The sequence below is a fragment of the Xenopus tropicalis genome, chromosome 7 (assembly GCF_000004195.4).
Source record: "Xenopus tropicalis strain Nigerian chromosome 7, UCB_Xtro_10.0, whole genome shotgun sequence".
Taxonomy (NCBI): Eukaryota; Metazoa; Chordata; class Amphibia; order Anura; family Pipidae; genus Xenopus; species Xenopus tropicalis.
In genome coordinates, this window is record NC_030683.2 from 43872301 (window position 1) to 43892498 (window position 20198).

At 39.5% G+C, this 20198-nt stretch overlaps 1 protein-coding gene across 2 annotated transcripts in view; it reads right to left on the minus strand.

The window, feature by feature from the left end:
- pitx3 (paired like homeodomain 3) overlaps nt 1-18034 on the minus strand; it is a 55769-nt gene extending 37735 nt beyond the window's left edge. Inside the window, exon 1 of one of the 2 annotated variants that reach the window (XM_031906087.1) lies at nt 17995-18034. The gene's annotated coding sequence lies outside the window, so the exon portion shown is untranslated. Of the gene's footprint in view, nt 1-8042; nt 8308-17994 lie in introns of those variants that run through there. The other variant, XM_002935761.5, reaches the window with a different exon arrangement.
- Between the last annotated feature and the right edge of the window lie 2164 nt (nt 18035-20198).

The window sequence follows — 20198 nt, forward strand, 5'->3', positions numbered from 1 at the left end:
ACAGTTATAACTTGCACATAATGGCACACCGGGCTGCAATAAGAATCCCGCATTTGTTGCTAAGCCCAGTACAGATGTGCCATCTGGGGCCCCTCTCTGATAACAGCTGGAGGGCCACAGTTAGAGCTCCGGTCTGGCAGCAGATCTCTCGCTTTGTTTACATCTCATCTTTAATTCGCATCCCCGCCTATACTTTTCATCTTACAACGAGGTCAGGGCTTAGACTGGGCTTTACACCAGGCATCTTTCAGTGGCCAACGAGACCCGGGGGCTTAGCCTTGGATCAGTAGCACTTCCTCAGTCAGAGCTCAAATTCGGCTCCTCTGTACCGAGCCCTTTCTCCTTCTCAGCCTGAATCAATGGCAGCAACTTCACTCTCCATTTATTACAATTATTATTAACTCCATGCAATTTTGTTTCCCTCATTGCCTTAGATCCCCGTTTTCATCCAATGTAAATGTCTGCTTTACACTTATTTTTCACAGGCATTCAAGTCATATTCATCAGAAAGGGAATGTCTAGCTCAACCACAAGGAAAAACAAGGAAAGTACTGGTGTCTCAGGGGCCCCAAATGTCCTATTTGTATTTTTATTATTAACATTTATTTATAAAGCGCCAACATATTCCGCAGCACTGTACAATAAGTGGGTTTCATACATTGGACATACAGAGTAACATATAAAGCAATCAATAACCGATACAAGAGGTGAAGAGAGCCCTGCCCAAAAGAGCTTACAATGTACAGAACCTTGGTGACTTCTGCTGGCATAACCTGCTAGTTTACTGGTCATCTACTGTGATAAATGTATATGTGTCTCATTCATAATTATAGTGCCCATATCAGGGTATTTCTACACTTTTCTATAGCCGGGCCCAGTGGCTTAACTAGACATTACTGGGCTCCACAAAAAATTGTTTCAGGGCCCCCCTACGCTTTAGGAATAAGACATTTTTATAAACATATATTTAAACTGCAAATCATTCCAGACCCCAAGAGGTGGCAAGCACAGCTCTGCGTTAGATCCCCCCAACACTCTCAATAATAGTTCCACATTGCTGCCTCGATCGTACAATCAATCAATTCCATTGGTTCAGATTCGTAACTCCTCTAAGTTTACATTTCTGAGCCTGGATATTTTGCTTTTAAATGCATCAAATTCCCTAGTCCGTTATATTCCCACTCACTCATTTGCACAGCAGGCCTGAACAGTGTGTTGTAATAATGTTTGAATAAGCAGCCTCCTCTCAAGCCCTCTCTCTAATCTAGATGTCCCTCTCCCCTGTCACAATCTCAGATTATACAAACCCAGTTGAACGTGTCTTTGCTGGGATGCCCTGTACCAACAATCTGGTTTTAATAAATATATATTTTTTAATGTGTTAGATATATTCATTATAAACACGACATATTGTTGTATCAGTTATTTAGTTTTACACTAAAAATGTAGCTGTCACATAAAGTGACCCATTCTTCACATTTCTAAAATATATTTCTGGAACCAGCAGCAATTTACAATGTTTGCAACTTTTTTTTTGAATCACACAACAAGATTTAATTACTTATCAAGAGGACAGGGCCTTTCATGGACATGTCAACCCCAAAAATAAGTTTAAAAGAAAACATAATACCAAGCAACTTTCCAGTGTGAATTTATTGAAAATCTTTATGCTTTAAAAATTATTTGTTAATTTAATTGCTATTGAAAGCAGCATTTGCTTAACTACTGGGTTTTTGTTTTTTAAACAATGTTGCAAAGGTCAGTCTCCTCCAGCAAGGCAGGTCTGTCAGTCTGCCGCCTTGTGTTACATTGTTTCAAATCCCTAAGCCACAGGACAGAAAATAGAACAGACTAGCAAACACTACTTCTAATATCAATTATATATACAAATAAGTTGAAAACAATTGCAAATTTGTATTGAATGTATATTGCAAAGTTGCTTAAAATTATGTTTTATTTTATTAGGCAAAAATTATATTTTGGGTTGACTTGTCCTTTTAATTAATAATCCATGTACCGTGGCTGCAACAAAATAAATATAATATATAATTGTCTAGCAATATCTAGGCGTTGTAGGCTGCAGGAGAAAAAAATCTGAATGCAATTGGCTGTAGGCAGGGCATGTAAACTGCTCATCTCTTAAATGACTATCTAATATCAGTATTGTCTTTATTAGGTGCCTTGTCAGAAAGAAATATTGCATTTGATCATTATGGCATGATTTACTTTTTGTCTCTTTATATATTTATTCTGCCTCTTTCTACCAACTTGTATTTAGTATTAACATAAATAGAAGCACCATTCCAAATTTTTTTTTTGTATAATAAAATAAATGTAATCCTAAACAAATTCCAATATACATTAATCACAAAAACCCAATGTTTTTTAAGTTGTCTGTAAATGTTTTGGCAATTGAAGCAGCATTTGTTTATCCATATCTGTTTAATTGTACCGACTCTTGAAATAATCTAGCAAAAGTTAATTTTCACTCAGCTTAAACAATCAGGTGGTTTCTGCTACACTTTCACTAGTCAGAATTGGAAATTGACAGAATATAAACAAACAGATACTCCTTTAGAGAGAAATCATATATACAAATATGTTTAAATCATTTTTTTAAATCAATACATTACATTGATAACTGTATTTTGGAAAGTTGGTTAGAATTACATTTTCTTTCTTTATGTAAATATAAACTTGTTTGAGTGCAGTTCCCCTTTAACAAAACAATTCCTTTAACTTTAACAAAATGTATTATGTTTATCTAAAAAAATGTATGTATATATATGTATGATTGAACTGTAGGTGGATAAACTGTAAACACCTTTATAATTCATAATAATGGCGACACTGTCTCTAAGCTGAAATAAAAAGCGAACTATTTAAACAAAATACAATGGGTGAGTCAGCTCACAGAGGTAAGAGCAGGCGCCTGATGCTATGCTCCCATGCTCCAGTTGCAGACTGCCCTCTGCCCTATAAATGTGCGACTCTGGGGCACTCACACCGAACTGCGCCGCAATGTGTTACTGACCGGCAGTCAGGGGAGTTGGATGGTTGGGAAGAGATATGAGCGCCTGTTTCATGGCTGGTTAGTATGACAGGTCTCTGGTGATATGGATGGTTCTAATGACGGATTTGGGAAAATTCTGGATGACCCTGTGATATATTCATCATGCGGCTAATAGGCAGCAGGGCTGCAAGGCTTGGGTGGTATGTGCGATAGCTCACACAGTTCGCCCCCACGGAGTTTCTCTCTGGGTAGGAGAGGCCCGGGTCTGGTTCCTGTTAAATCATGAAAAATTGGAGAACAGATTTTAGCTATCATTTCCTTCCTGTAACTCTCATAAATTGCAGGGAGAAACTGGAGGGTGACAGGTGCACCCAATTGGACAGGCTTTTTCTAACCTCCTAAAACAGTGAATTCACAAAGCAGCAAACAAACCGAGGCTTCTCTAGAATCCCCGGGGGCCCCTGTCTCACAGCTGCAAGCGCACAAGCACAGCCAGACTCACACTGCTGTGTAATGTATATGCACAGGCTTCCATTAGCCACATTAGCCAGGCTCACACAGGGCTAATAGTCACAGGCATCTACACTATACAAATAATATTGATTATGAAACCGCAAGAACGAATTGCATTGATAACTAATTTGTGTAATAGAGTTGTTAAATGTTTATAAAGATAAGTTAAACAATTATCATCGGAAACGCTTCCAGAGCAATAACTATTCTCTCTTGATTAATGCGGACTTACAAAGAGCAATCATTAAAGAGATAGAATAAAGTATACATTGTTATAAATAAAGCCAAACCTATTTTTTGTCTTCTTTTGCCAAATACAGAACGACCAATTAGCCCACACATTTAATATGAGAAATTATTTAGGTCGACGTATATATATATATAGGGTAATACTAACAATAAAATAAAACCTTGTCCTAACCCTGTACTTACGGCTGTGATATTTATGTATCTGTTTATTTCGATGAGCGCACACACGCACTTTTCACTCTCAAGGGATGTACATATACCTTAGTACTTTGCACAAAATGACACAGTCACACACACAAAATACTGCACACAATGTAATGCTAGGAAGCCACAGACACACCATAAAATATACCCAGTCCCTGACACATTCAATGGGAGAAATTCTGTAGGACGATGTGTATAGACAAGGGATAAAACTAACAATGGATTAAAACCTCAGTATCGGATTGTGTACTTGCGGCTGTGATATTTGTGTATCTGATTAATAATTTCCGTATGCGCACAAACGCACTTTTTACACTCACAGAGCTGTACATATACATCTTAGTACTTTGCGCAAAATGACACAGTTACATACATAAAATACTACACATAACGAAGTGTTATGAAGCCACAGGCACACACTATCTGGAAAATATACTCATACCCTGCCACATTCAATGGGAGAAATTCTTTAGGACGACGTATATAAATAAGGGTTAACAGTAACAATAGATTAAAACCATGTCTGTATCGGACTGTGTATTTACGGCTGTGATATCTGTGTATCTGTTTATTTCGATATGAGCACACACACGCACTTTTCACACTCAGAGATGTACATATACCTTAGTAGTTTGCGCAAAATGACACAAAATACTGCACACAACGTAATGTTAGGAAGCGACGGGCACACACAATAAGGACCATAAATACTCAGCCCCTGATACATACACATATTATAAAACGAACATGCCCACTCAGGTACACACACAATGAGAGAAAATCTCAGGTACACACACTTGGGATGCCCCAGACACGCACAGGATACAAAGCTCCTGGGCACAAGGAGCAGGGTAGGAACACTGGTATGTCACCGAGCAGCAGCTGTGTAGCGGCAGAGCTTTCAATACCGCAGCTGTCTGCAGAGTTATTCTAAACAAATGTCTCATGTGTTGCACTAGAACTGCGCTGCAACCTGACTCCATTAAACCATTCTCCACAGCAAAAGTCCTAATCGCAACATGTGCCCCAATCACACAGTTGTGTAAAACTTTCACCATTCAGAGCATCACGAACTACAACGAATTTCTGTGTCACGTTATCTGGTTTGGACAGATAACATAGTGATTGTATCTGAAGAGTGGATGTATATGTTGTGAACATATAGCCTGGTGGAGGGCGAGGATCACATTTTAAATCACTTCTATAATTATTTATTGTTTCGGTTCTGCATTTAACAATGAAACAACATTCTACGATTTTTAAAAAAATAGATTTTATCTGTAGTTATGAATCATTTATAGAAAAGTTTTGTTTCCAACTGATTTCAGTAAAGCAGCCCTTACCCCCTCCCAGACACACACAACTACTACAACCATCCGTAGCAATTGGAAGCAGGCTGGGGCAGCTCATCCCTAGCAGGTAGTACGCACCAGTCTCACATAATAACCAGTTCCGCAGTCTGTGCAGCCCTGAGCCGTTCCCTTTCAGTATAAACAGCAACAGGCTGCTCTCTCTATAAATCTCTTTCTCTTGTCCTTCTTTAAATCAACATAACTCGCCTGTTCTTCTTACCTCTCCTCTTATTCTCCAGCTTCTAATTTAAATATTTTGTTTTCTCCCCCAACAGATGAACCCCAAGCCACTCCAGATCTCCAGATCTGGTTAAACTTTCCCCGGGATTAATACAAATAGTTATTTGGGGTTGGGAGGGGGGTTCATCTTTTCCCGAATTTAGAAGGGTAAACAGGATCAGCTTGGGATCACAGAATAAATCAGAGACCCCAACATAACTTTGGCACAGTTCTTTACATTGGTTAAAGGGTTCCATTATCACACCCCATTGCTGTCCTTTCTAGTCAGTAGTAAACTACAATTTCCAGCATTCTGCGGCAGCTGAGTTAAGGCTTTGCGTTGTAGTAGTAGAACAGCAGGTTAGATATCCCAATCAAATGACAAAAATGGCATCAGCCTGAATATAAATGTGCCGCTATGCCGGCCAAACACTTGAGCACTTGTAATAAAACAGGCACATGGAATTGGTCCTGGCACCTTTACCTATATAGATATTTAGTCCAAGGAGATAATTAGGTGGCTATGTATGTACATGTATAGGAGTACAGAAATAGCTACCTAATTAGGTTGAAAATTATAGAATTAAATAGCTAGCTAAAAGATATGTAGTATAAAGAGCGCTAGCTAGGCAGATAAAGAGAATTTTCTATAGAGATAGCTAGCTATAAAGCATTGAGTACAAAGAGAGATAGCTAGCAAGTAACCAGGTAGCTACTGAGCATGTAGTGTAGAGAGAACTGGCAACAAGGTATAGAGCATGCCGTTCATAAAAGGCACAGAACAAGTTATAGAGCATGTAGCATTGAGAGAACTGACTAGGTAAATATAGAGCATGTAGCACGGAGAGAACTAAGTATAGAGCATGTAGCACTAAGAGAACTAAGTAAGTATAGAGCATGTAACACTGAGAGAACTAAGTAAGTATAGAGCATGTAGCACTGAGAGAACTAATTAAGTATATAGCATGTAGCACTGAGAGAACTAAGTATAGAGCATGTAGCACTGAGAGAACTAAGTATAGAGCATGTAGTACTGAGAGAACTAAGTATAGAGCATGTAGTACAGAGAGAACTAAGTAAGTATAGAGCATGTAGCACTGAGAACTGACTAGGTAGGTATAGAGCATGTAGCACTGAGAACTGACTAGGTAGGTATAGAGCATGTAGCATTGAGAGAACTAAGTAAGTATAGAGCATGTAGCACTGAGAGAACTGACTAGGTAGGTATAGAGCATGTAGCACTGAGAGAACTGACTAGGTAGGTATAGAGCATGTAGCACTGAGAGAACTGACTAGGTAGGTATAGAGCATGTAGCACTGAGAGAACTAAGTAAGTACAGCGCATGTAGCACTGAGAGAACTGACTAGGTATAGAGCATGTAGCACTGAGAGAACTGACTAAGTAAGCGTAGAGCATGTAGCACTGAGATAACTGACTAGGTTAGTATAGAGCATGTAGCACTGAGAGAACTGACTAGGTAGGTATAGAGCATGTAGCACTGAGATAACTGACTAGGTTAGTATAGAGCAAGTAGCACTGAGAGAACTGACTAGTTTAGTATAGAGCATGTAGCACTGAGAGAACTGACTAGTTAGTATAGAGCATGTAGCACTGAGAGAACTGACTAGGTTAGTATAGAGCATGTAGCACTGAGAGAACTGACTAGGTAGGTATAGAGCATGTAGCACTGAGAGAACTGACTAGTTAGTATAGAGCATGTAGCACTGAGAGAACTGACTAGTTAGTATAGAGCATGTAGCACTGAGAGAACTGACTAGTTAGTATAAAGCATGTAGCACTGAGAGAACTGACTAGTTAGTATAGAGCATGTAGCACTGAGAGAACTGACTAGTTAGTATAGAGCATGTAGCACTGAGAGAACTGACTAGTTAGTATAGAGCATGTAGCACTGAGAGAACTGACTAGTTAGTATAGAGCATGTAGCACTGAGAGAACTGACTAGTTAGTATAAAGCATGTAGCACTGAGAGAACTGACTAGTTAGTATAGAGCATGTAGCACTGAGAGAACTGACTAGTTAGTATAGAGCATGTAGCACTGAGAGAACTGACTAGTTAGTATAGAGCATGTAGCACTGAGAGAACTGACTAGTTAGTATAGAGCATGTAGCACTGAGAGAACTGACTAGTTAGTATAGAGCATGTAGCACTGAGAGAACTGACTAGGTAGGTATAGAGCATGTATTGTAGAGAGAACCGGCAAGGTATAGATGGTGCCGCAAATAGATTGCTGACTAGGTAAATACAGATTATGAAATACAAAGAAAGCTATATAGTTAAGTATTGAATAATACATAAATTCCAGAGGACTCTCTCATCAAAGCCAGTGGGTCTATTTTGGCTCATTCATCCATCATGATGTGCATAACCTGCGTGCTCATGGCTGTCACCTCCCTGGTACCCTCCTGTCCCCACGCACTCGCTTATCCTTTCCATCCACTTATTACAAAACAGTGTGGATTGGCCACTTACATTTAAGCACTGTTAGCAGGATCCTGGGCTGATCCTGGGCTAATCCTGGCCGAAGGGAATGAAAGCTTTTGCTCCTCTAGCAGTTAAATCCTTGCTGCCTCCCGGGGCGCTCTGGTCCCTGATACGCGCGATTCTCACATGGACAGAAGAGAGACTCCAAGCAACTGCTTCCCATTCACTCCTGCCATTCACTTTATTGGTGGCAGCGGCGCCCCAGTCACAGCCAATGGGACCTACACACAGCACCGCCTACTTCCCAGATGCTTGCTCCAAGCCTTTTCTCCGATTAAAATCTAATCCAGCGGTGTTGCACTAAGCCACGCCCAGTCGCAGAGTGACCAATCCCAAAGCCCATCTCTCTTAAAAGGCCGCTCCCGTAGCCACACCCCACTTAGAAGTCTGAGAACACATGGCGTTTGCGGAGCTGATGCGTTTGACTCGCTTTCTCGGATAAAATGAGTCATAGAGCAGTGAGCGATCTCTCACTATCCCAGGGCTGCTTCAAATAGTCCGGTACTCAAATCTTATTGCAGTAAAAGTTGCAGAGTTTTTATTTTATCCTTTTTTAACTTTCCCAAAACGCATGGCCCCTGGCTGAAATATTAGATACTTAATTGCAGGGTTATCCGATCACTAGCTACTAGGGCTAACATTGACTTCATTAGTTGCTCATTTTCAGTCTTTGTGCAAGCTATATGGAAACTCTAAATTTAATAGATACAGAGATAATACTGTTGGTGAATAGACTATGATATTGCTTACAAAACAGGTTGTTTTGACTGCGCTAAACTCCTCCCTTGGGCCCTTTCAGTTCTTAGGACTTCAGAACCACACTAGTATAGTAAACATTAATTTGAAGCCACAAAAGTTTAAAGAGGTAATACAGAATAGTAAATCGAAAAACACTAAAAAATGAAGGTCAGCGGTAAAGTTATAGTTCCACTAAACTGCATAATCATATTATAGTCATGTACAAAGTATCACTTGCTGTACAGGTAATACTCCGCTTAAAGACAGGGTACAGTACAAACCAGGAAAGTAAAGACAAACTCCTTTATTGCTCCATGTGTCTTTTTTTTTTAATGAAAGGTTAAAATATTCATGACACACAGAATATCTCTTCATCTTATGCCTGACGAAGGGCCCTTAGTTTGCAATGTATTTTTATTGTTAGCCAATATAGGTATCATTTCCACAATACTCTTGTATTTGTGTTTTTGTTATTTTTGACACTGGCTAACACAATACTACAGTTTTTGTTTTGTTCTTCATCTTTTTGTGTGTGATTGTATATGTGAATGTATGTTAAATGTGTGTGTTTTGTATTTTGCGTGTATGTGTCTGCCACTATATGTATGAGTATGCATGTGGGTATGTAGGTGAGAGTTTATGTGTGTGATTGTTTATATGTATGAGTGTGGACATGTCTTCAAATTTCCTCTGAGGTATGTAGTTATCTAACTGTAACATAATTATTGTGCCAAAGGCTTAAACACAGATATGTATTAATACATGCAAAGATTGCTACAGGTCTAATCACCTTTAGCAACATTGTAAACAATGTATTGGTTGCTACGAGTTATAGCACATGGGCAGATTAAATAAGGCTCATTTATGACTTGCAACTCCAGTTGCGCTCGCACAAAATGGACACAGTTGCTGCAAGAACCAGTGCCATTCCTTAAAGGTACTTGCTCCCCAAGCCAAAGCTTGAGTGCATAGCTGCGCTCTGTGCCACTGTATCTGTCCCACCTCCTGTTGTACCTAATTATCACATGCAAATTGGCACCTGTCTATGGCACCAGGAAATAATTGCAGACATTCTTATTCAACCTCTTGCCTTCCACATCAACTAATGGATTCTGAGCCTTCCCCCTGTCTATTTAAGGAGCTGTCTGGGCACCATGTTTGGAAGAAATTGGTAACATTTTCTATGAAGAACAGTTGCAGCAAATGTATATAATATTGCAGAGTGAAAATGTCTTAATTGCAGTGTAATTTGGCTTTGCCATTAATCCCAATGCATCCCAGCAAAATTTCAAGGCTTTGCAAAATGTTCCAGAGAACACCACAAGTTCATCTCTGACTAATTTTGGTTAAAGACTAAAGATTTAGCTGAATCTGAATTCTAAAAAATGTGGTGACCAAAACCTTCTTTTGGTACATAAGTGCCCCCAAACTCTCACCAGCTCAAAAGAGATCACAGTAGTTTTATGGAGATACACTAATTTTCAGAGGCTTCCCACCCTGGCTTCTTGAAGTGGCCTTCCTTAAGTTGCCCCCTGGAAATTCTTAAAGGTTTTTGCCGCCCCTTGTAACTTGCCTTATGGCAGGAGTGCCCATGTTTCTTTATAAAAAGAAAAATGCTGACTGTAGGTGGTGCTTCATAAATACGCCCATAATGCATGCAGGACACTCAATAGTTATCATTAAGCAAAGTGTATTGCAAAACAAAAAAATCCATAATATCCCAATGTGTTTCAACCATATTTAGTGGCACTGCTGGCTCCCTGCAGAGAAAAGCTGGCTATACACAGTAAGATCCACTTGCTTGGCGAGGTTGCTAAGCGAGCTGGTCGTCTCCCGATAAGCCCACCTATGGGTGGGCCAAACAATCAAATTAAAACGGCGGGTAAAGGAATCCTCAGTCTGGGGACTGCATAAACGAGCCACAGGCCACTTGTTGCTCAGGGAGGCCCATAGTTCGTGCCCATACATGGGCAGATAAGCTGCCAAATCGGTCTAAAGGACTGATATTGGCAGCTAAAATCAGCCCGTGTATGGCCACTTCAACATAAATTCTGTTGTGTTGGAGTGTCTTGGAGCCAGTTTTGTAGTAAAAGAACATCATGGCCTCACCTATTAATACTGATACATCGCCATCAATTTTAGGAACATGGCAGTATGACTTTAAACCTAAAAATCGCAGGGCTGCTGGGTGTAATCAGTTGTCCATTTATTAATGGCTGCAGACTAGCTTATGTGGTTTATTGAAGTGGTAACATAGCCATATTAGAAAGAGTTGAAAACTTGCAAAAATAGGCTGGAGCAAACCTGGACAACAGTCAAATGCTTAATAATTTATTAAAGGTTCCAACACCCCTTAACATAGAGCAAAATACAGCCTGACATGTTTTGTGCCTACATGCAACACCTAGGGGGAGATTTATTAAGACAGGAATGCTCCAAGTGTATTTTTGCTGATTTTTTCACGCTTGCGCGACTTTTTCGTACGCCCGTGCGACTTTTTGGGACGCTTGCGTGAAAAATTCGGAAAGGTTCTGCCGCTGTTTACAATAGTTCGGTACGAAAATTTATTGGCTTTTGGATCGCCAATACGATATTATCGTGACTAATATGATTTTTCCATCCCATTCGGCATTCAAATGTTTTAATGAATGTGCTCCTTAGTCATAGGCCCATGGGCTTTCTCAAGCTGAAGCTCTGGGGCATAGGCATCTGGACCCAGGCCCAGACTGGCGATCTGTAGATTCTACCCTTGCCCTTACATATTAGAAAGAGGTCTATGAATTTGAGTATTGGCAAAGCCAAGGTACATGCTGATAAGATTCCAGCAACTGGTTTCTTTTATACTTCTCAAGTCCTCTGATAAGAAAATCTTAAACCCAATGATTGGTCTCACACTGAGAACGAGACCCTGTCATCACTCCTCCACCAGCCAGAAGCACAAAAAACATGGAGGCTTGGTTGTCTTCTATAACCTGCCCACAATTTTGTTTTAATTCACACAGGTACATATTGGGAGTATAATAACACCATGAGAGCTACTTATAACACTTCTTATAGAGTAAAAAGGAAATTCATTGAGTATTGAGTGACTTATCCACTGCATTTTCTTTTATCTGTAATCCTATTTAGAACTAGGGGCAGGGTTTTAACCCAACAATCCTAAAAAAATGTCTGATTCAGAGAATCTTTCGTAAAGTCTTCAGCAAGGTTTATTTATGTATCAACTATATCCATTTTGTGGTTCTTTGTGACTCTACTCAATAATAACAATTAAAATGGCCCCGTGGCAGGGGCCCCTATCGGGGGTGTGGGGACCCCTGGGGCAGTAGCCCCAATGGGCCCTGCCGAGGCCAGGCTGACTCTGTATATATATATATATATATATATATATATATATATAGTCCACAAGAAATCGGCACCCACCGCTTTACAGGCACTCGCCGGGTGCTGTCCAGAAAATAGAAAGCTCATTTGTAGAAAGCACTCACGGCATCTAGATATGTAGGAAAAAAATATTGTTTATTTAATCACCGCATCTACGCGTTTCGATCCCCATAGGATCGTCATCAGGATGGGGAAGGGAAGTGAGGTGCAAGTATAAATACAGAGATTAACCAATCAGTGCTCACAGACAATTTACATATTTAATCGCAGTGTTAACATATATATATTATTTTAGTTTAAGTCAATAGAATTCACCAATAAGGAAAACGTAATCACACATAACCCCATAAGTGGAAAAACCCACATATCATACAAGGATACTTAAAAACCGAATTCATGTAAAATTTGTAAATCACAACACCAGTGTGAATTAATACATATTGTCATGATATCACAGTCCTCAGCAATATCTATATATGTATACTGAGGCTAGCCAAAAGTGAACATAACCAAAATATGAAAAATGACACCTATCAAAAAAAGTTAAAATATGGCATGATATCATGTCACACAGTGAAACTGATTTAATAACAGTGTATACCCAACTACAGGGGTCGATTAGATAAAGTGAATATGTGCAACTGAGTATATAGGGAATTGTTTAAAAACATCAACCTTGTCCAAGGATGTTAAAAATACCAATATCAGCATCATCAAATAATATATATATAGTGGCACAATGTTTTGGATTGGCAACCAACCATGTGTAAAAGTGGCAATTCAGTTGTTTCTCGGTAATTGTTAACATCGCATCACAGCAAAGTTTTAGGCTCAGTATTCTCCCACAATGCCAGTGATCACAAGAAAACAAGCAAGGCATGGGCTTACTTGGTTGAACAAACTGCCCTGGTATCTTAATTGTTTTTTTTTTCTTGTTTAAATTAGTGCCTGATACATAGTACTAGATGTCTAGCATTACACTGTGACCCTGAGGTACAATATGGATCAGAAGGTCCTGTCAGTCAGGTTAAAGTGATGAAAGAAAGGGGGCAATTCAATCAGACACAGACATATAATGCTCTCTAGTGCCAAATATTGTCATCCCTTCTTACAATACTTTTAGCATGACTATACTGTTCTGAAAGTTTAGAAATCAACTTTTAGATAAGTTTAACAGATATATTTAATATTTATATTTGTTGTTGGACCACCTTCCCCAAATGATTAATTTGAAAGGAAAATACCAGTATGAATAGCAGCCAATTTAATTGCATTTACTACAGATGACACAAATGCTTAGAAATAACAAAAGTTGGTCCCAAACTAAGGCTAGGCTACTCTCCTGAGGTCAAACAGTTATTGGTTCACAGAAGTGGCAGGACCCAGATGAACAAAGTAAGATAACAATCTGAGAAACAACAGAGAAAGCCAGAATTGAAGGAGAAAATAGAATAAACAAACAGAGCGATAAACAGCTGAAAGGAAAATAGAGAGTTTAAAGAACAGAGGAATGAGGGACACAGGGAATGAAGAGGGGGAATGAGACAGAGGGGCATTTTTAATATAGGTGTAACAAACATTTATAAAAAAAAATGACAAAAAACAAAGATTTCAGGTGAATATGTAAGTCCTGTCCTGTATTTGTTTGTCTATATCCATAAATGTTTTCTCTTATATGTACCCATGTAATCTGAAGTAGAAAATGATCAAATATTTGACATAGGGGGCTTGAAGCTCAAGTCTCAAAATTCCTGCTATATGTTGCTTGTAAAAGTTTTTTTCCCTTAGAAGTTTTCATGTTTTATTGTCATGGAACACTGTTCAATTTAATTTTGTTTTGTTTTTTTAACTGATCAACAGAAATGATCTCTTTCATGTGATTTTCAAGTGATTAAAATTAATCACAATCAAAAAACCATAACTGATTACAGAAGTATACACCCCTTTAAATATGTTGCCTGGGTGCTTCACCAGTTGTAGCTTTATGGAAGAATTGTAAAAAGAAAGCCACTGTTAACTTAAAGTTAACATCTAGCCTAGCGCTTGGTATGATTAGACCAAAAATGGAGCTTTTTGGCCATCAGACTAAACATCATCTTTGGTGTAAGCAAAACACTGCACATCATAATGTATAAACCATACCCATTGTTAAAGGAGAAGGAAAGGTAAAAACTAAGTAAGCTTTATTAGAAAGGTCTATGTAAATACAGCCATAAGCACACACAGAAACGCTGCACTAAGTTCTCTGTCAAAAGATATAGGATTTGTTGCCTTTTTGTTTTCCTGTGCCAGAGACACACAGCTCTCTCCTCTCTGCTGCTCCCCCCTCGCTCAAGAATGCTAAGAACTCTGTCCTCCCCTTAGGAATGTGTGATCTGAGCCAATCAGCAGAAAGCTTCCTCATAGTCTTCCTAAGCTTCCTCCTTGTCTTACTAGTCTTATTTCCTCATAGTCTTAGCAACTAATCTCCTCGTCTGTCACAGCCCTTAAGCATAGCGCTGGCAGCATCATGCTGTGGGGATGCTTCTCTGAAGCAGGCCTGGAAGACTTGTGTGGGTAGAGACAGGAGCGCTACTATCATGAGGCAAAGTAAGAACCTTGCCTCAGGCAGCAGCACCTCGCAAGTTACCAGAGGCAGCAAAAACCTACTCCTTTTGGAGCTGAAATTATGTGTTTTAATTTGGAGTTTAGGCTCTTCTAGTGAAGTGTAATTGCAAAGTGGTGTATCCTCAACCATGGTGGAGCCCAAAAAACTGTAAGCCTGGGGGTGAGGACTGGGTATTAGAAAGGCCGCCACAGGGTGAAAAAACCCTGGTTAGAGGGTAGATTAAATACAGTAAAAAATACAGTAAAGGTGGACAGATTTTTAATCTTTCCTGTGACCATCGTTCCAAGCCTCCACTGACATTCAGGGCTGAATCGCGTCCTTCTGCCGATTCATCCCTGAACATAGATTTTGCTCCGGTGCCTTCAACGGCGATCAAAATCTTTTAATGCGCCAGATCGGCGAGTCATCCCATATCTGCAGCCTTCTGCAATATCGGTCGCCTCGCCAAGTTGCTATACACGCACCGAATATTGTACGAAACAAGGTTTTGTACGATGTTATCGGTGCGTGTATGGCCAGCTTTAGATCAGGCAGGAAAACATGATAAAGTCTGCAAGAAACCTGAGACTTGGTAGAAAATAAGCATAAGCCAAAACTACACAAGAATAGCTTTAAAAATAAGCAGGGCCCTCTTTAACTTAAAAAGCTGATAAAAACCAATCCATACAGACCCAAGGAATTGCAGCCAAAGGTGCAGCTTCTAAATACTGACTAAAGGGGGACTATGTAGTGAAATCAGTTATTTCATTTTACGTTGTATTTAAATTAGAATCACTTTGCAAAAATCTGTTTTCACTCTGACATGATTACAAAAACCAAACAAAAAACCTAAAACTAAATTAATTACATTTACTTTAAAGCTGTGATTTTAAGGACAAAGACATGCAGGGTGATTAAATCGCCTAGACTTTTTAAAAATCATCACGCGATCTGCAGCGACTTGCATATTAGCCCATGGAGGTTAAATCACTGTGATTAGTCGTGCCGATCATAGTTGCAGCAACTAATCGCCCCATTTGTCTTCGTCCTTACTCTACTGCACTTGTGCACAGTCTGGAGAGTGCAGAGGATTGTTGGGCCATCAGAAAATCATGTTGGTACAGCCCCACATTCCAGCAGACAGGACCAATAGCCTGGTTAGGTTAGCAGTGATAATATTCAGTGGCTCCCCACAGTGAATATCACTTGACTTGTCCTTTAAAATAGGTGGCACTACAAGAAAAAATGTAAGTAACTAAAACTACCTTAGGGCTAAGGCATCTGTGGAAATTAGTTACCGCAATAAATCTCTTCTACCATGGGCAACTAAGCTTTGGAAAATGTTTTCCCACTAGCAATAATGTAAATTGCCGGTGGAAAAACATACATGTAAACATAAGTTCTTCTGAGGCCTCCCAAAGTTACCTCACAAGGCAACTTCAGAAAAATTAAGTGCCGTATATGTTTTCCCACTGGCAGGAGATTAGTCGCCCATGGTAGTAAAGATTTATTGTGGGCAACTACCATATATACTCTAGGGTGGGAAATGCAGCAGCTACTGCTGTGTTTCAATAATCAAAATAAATACCAGTAAAATTACATTAAATGAGACATCAGTGGGGTATATGTTTTTAAATATTTATTTTTATTTAAGAAAAACAGTAAACTAGCTCTGTAAGTGGAGAAGAGGGTCAACAAAACCAATATGGTATCAACAATGATATATTAAGAGTACTACCCTCTTAGCTCAATCAGCAACAAAGCTAAAACACAATATCCTTCAAAACTATACATCATTTATATAGAATATAAAGTGCAATGTCTAGTGCAGAATGGGACAGGTGAGGATGGTAGATGAAGATGAATTTGGGAGAGGGCCAGGGCACTGGAGGGTCTGGTTGCGGGTGGCCTAATTTGCACTCAAAGGACAGAGGGTGCTAGTTTGGAGGGACCCATGGCACCCAACTCGAGTATAAGCCGAGGGTGACTTTTTCAGAGCATTCTGGGTGCTGAAAAACTAGGCTTATACTCGAGTAAATACAGTAATCTCCTTGTGTGGAAGTACCCTTAAGCACATTAATGTATAAATAAAGGCAGAGGTAGATATTTATTCCCTCCCTTACTATTAAACATTTAACAGCAATCTGTATGTATGTATGTATAACTTTATTCATAAAGCGCCACAAGGGTACGCAACGCTGTACAATCTTACAGAATACAAAATTACACACAGGGAGGACAAGTGATATAATAAATAAATACAATAAATATATATATATATATATATATATATAAGTGCCATGTGGTATGAGACACAGTAGGAAGGAGGTCCCTGCCCCATAGAGCTTACAATCTAAGTGACTATACTATATCTATAGTAACATTTTGCCTAATCTTTCATTGATTCTTTAGCCAGGTTTTCAGATAGTTAAACCATTGTAACTGCAGAGATTTTAGGTTTTTGTTACTCTGGTCATTGAACTATTACTTACCTGAGCAACATAAAGCCCAGAATGCCAATTTGCATCAGTGTCTTTCTCCAGATTTGCTGAGATCTCCTAGCCATCATAGTGTTGAAATGTGTTTAGAGAAAAAACTTTTGTTTTAGCTCATGTACCTTTAGGGCTCTGGCACACGGGGAGATTAGTCGCCCGCAACAAAACTCCCTGTTCACGGGCGACTAATCTCCCCGAGTTGCCTTCCCCTGCCTCGCGAGGCGATTTGCGCGAAATCGTGCCGCCGCGTGTGCCATCCCACCGGTGACTTACATTTTCGCCGGTGTGATGGCAGGGGAAGGCAACTCGGGGAGATTAGTCGCCCGCGAACAGGAAGTTTTGTCGCGGGCGAATAATCTCCCTGTGTGCCAGAGCCCTTATGTAAGATGTAGATCTAGATGTGACGCTCAGGTAGAATTTGAAGCCTTGTCTGCGTATTGTTAAGTTTAATTAAGTTTCCCTTTTGTAATAGGGAATAAGAATGAATGTACGCCTGAGTCAATTAGAGCTTTAAATGTAGTTGTCCAGCCACTGACCTCACATGTTTGTTTAACAGATAACAAGAGATGGGTCTGTCAAGGCACATTGTTAGTTTTCTAGCTTGTATTACAATTGTGCTTTAAAGCCCAGTGTAAAGGTGACCACACACATACCTTTGAATATGGTCAATTTTTTTAAACATATGTGCAATCACCACAAGTACAAAACTTTTGAGTTGGTATATGGCTAGGCTTACCTGCAGCATGAGGGACGATTTCCTGGATCAAAAAGTAGCTTCTATCTGAAAGATAAATTAAATATATTAAGCTTGGAATGTAATGAATGACTTTAATGTAGTCGACCAGCTTGAATATATTGCAGTGTATGGACCTGTTTTGTTGTGGGGGGTGGGGGGGGGGGGGGATTTTAATAGCTTAATGCACAAAGTGTCTTAATAACATATATATAATTTTCATGGGTGAGTGAGTGCAGAGGATCTCTTGTCTTAGTATGAATTTTGTGGTCACACCCTAGCTGGTTTTTACACAGACAGCCTGGTTTTTCAAAGTGCTGTCTTGGTAAAAAACCTTCTGCTTGGTTTCTAACATTCTGAAAACCGGCAGAAATCCTTCAGATTTGGTCTGGTGGACTCCAGCGGCATAACCATTTACTTTGTGTCTATTTGCTGTTTCATACATAGTCAAGCTGATGCAGCCTGCAAGATTTGCATTTTAATAATGACTTCCCTATTGACACAGAAGTGGACAAAATAGGCAAAGACCTCTAGTGATAAATTGTTGATATTGGAGATACACTGAATCCATAATTTTTTAATTCTGCGAAACATTGAATCCTCTACAAATGATTACGCAGAATACAGAACCAAAACTGGACAATAATATGCATATTCAAATTTGAGATTAGTTAAAGAAATACTGTCCTTTAACTTTTTTTTTTTTATAGACTGCATCAGTTAACAGGGCTTCTCCAGCACAATCTTGCATTGAAATCCATTTCTCAAAAGCGCAGATTTTTTTTTTTTTATTTAAAATTTTCACTTGGAGCTAGTCTTGTTTTTCATTTCCCAGTCCAGTGTGCCACAGCTTTGTGACTTAAAGGTAGCAGAATAAGATAGCAGCTTTGCTAAAAGTAGTAGATATGGGAATAGCACTCTATAGTAAAACACCCAAGTCCGGATTGGGACTCTTCCAGTTACATAGGAGTAGGAGAAACAATAGGTTACCTGAAATCAGTTCTAATGTGTAGTGCTGGCTCTTTCTGAAAGCTCAGACTCAAGAACAAAAATTTTAAATGGCAGAGTGAGCTATTTGCTATGTAAACAGTGTAATATAGAAATACAAAGTACATCATAAAAATCATGATAGAATCCCTTTAAAACACTAGTTAAATGTATATAGCTTTAAAAGATACCCCTCGACTCTTCTGTGTATGTTTACATATTAGGGCTCATTTACCCAATCTGTACCTTAGGGCCCATGCAGGGATAACTAGTGTCTGTCAGCTAGGGGATGTTCCAGGGAACACCCTCGTGCTGCCAACCTACCTTCGTCCTCTGTATGCAGTGTTGCTGAGCTTACTTTGCACTTTTCCCTGCTTCAATAAATAAACCCTATTGTTTTGAAGAAAAATAGGCGAATAAGCCTTGGTAATCATACTGCCCACATTTCCCAATGCGCACAAATAAGTTAAGAGATAAGTATAATATCCATTTTTTCCCTGTAAGAACTCACATCTACCTACTGAAACACTACAGCAGTGATTCCTAACCAGTGGCTAGTGAGCAACATGTTGCTCATCACCCCCTTGGATTTTGCTCCCAGTGGCCTTAAAGCAGGTGCTTATTTTTGAATTATTGGCTTGGAGGCAAGTTTTGGAGGCATAAAGACCATGGGTACTACCAAACAGAGCCTCCTGTAGTCTACCAATCCACATAGGGGCTACAAAATAATCCCCCAAAATAATCATGCTTGTTTTGCTCCCCAACCTTTTTTATATTTAAATGTTGCTCAAAGGTTAAAAAGGTTGGGAACCCCTGCACTACAGTGTGACAGATACTGTCCCATTCTGTATTGCACCATTATAGCTAAAGTCTGGTTTAAGTCCCACATTCTCTATTTTGCTTGATTTTTCTCTGACCAGGCCCTGGCATTTCAAGTACACAGAGGCCCAAACAGCCCAATAAATAGTGACTGTCTATGGCATCTTACAACAGCAGAATCCACAAACTGCCTGGTATGCCTCTGACTTCCTCTTCTCTGAAGGGGGATGCTGAGTGTTGATGCTCAGGCTTCACAAGAACTGAAAAACATCAGTGACCTGATGCAGCAAGCCCAAGCCTTCCCTCATCATGGAGCAACTGTGCATGCTCCAAGCCAAGGGTGCCAAAGACAGCAACATTGGCAGATAATTTAATTATGTAGTTAGTATGTTAGTATGATG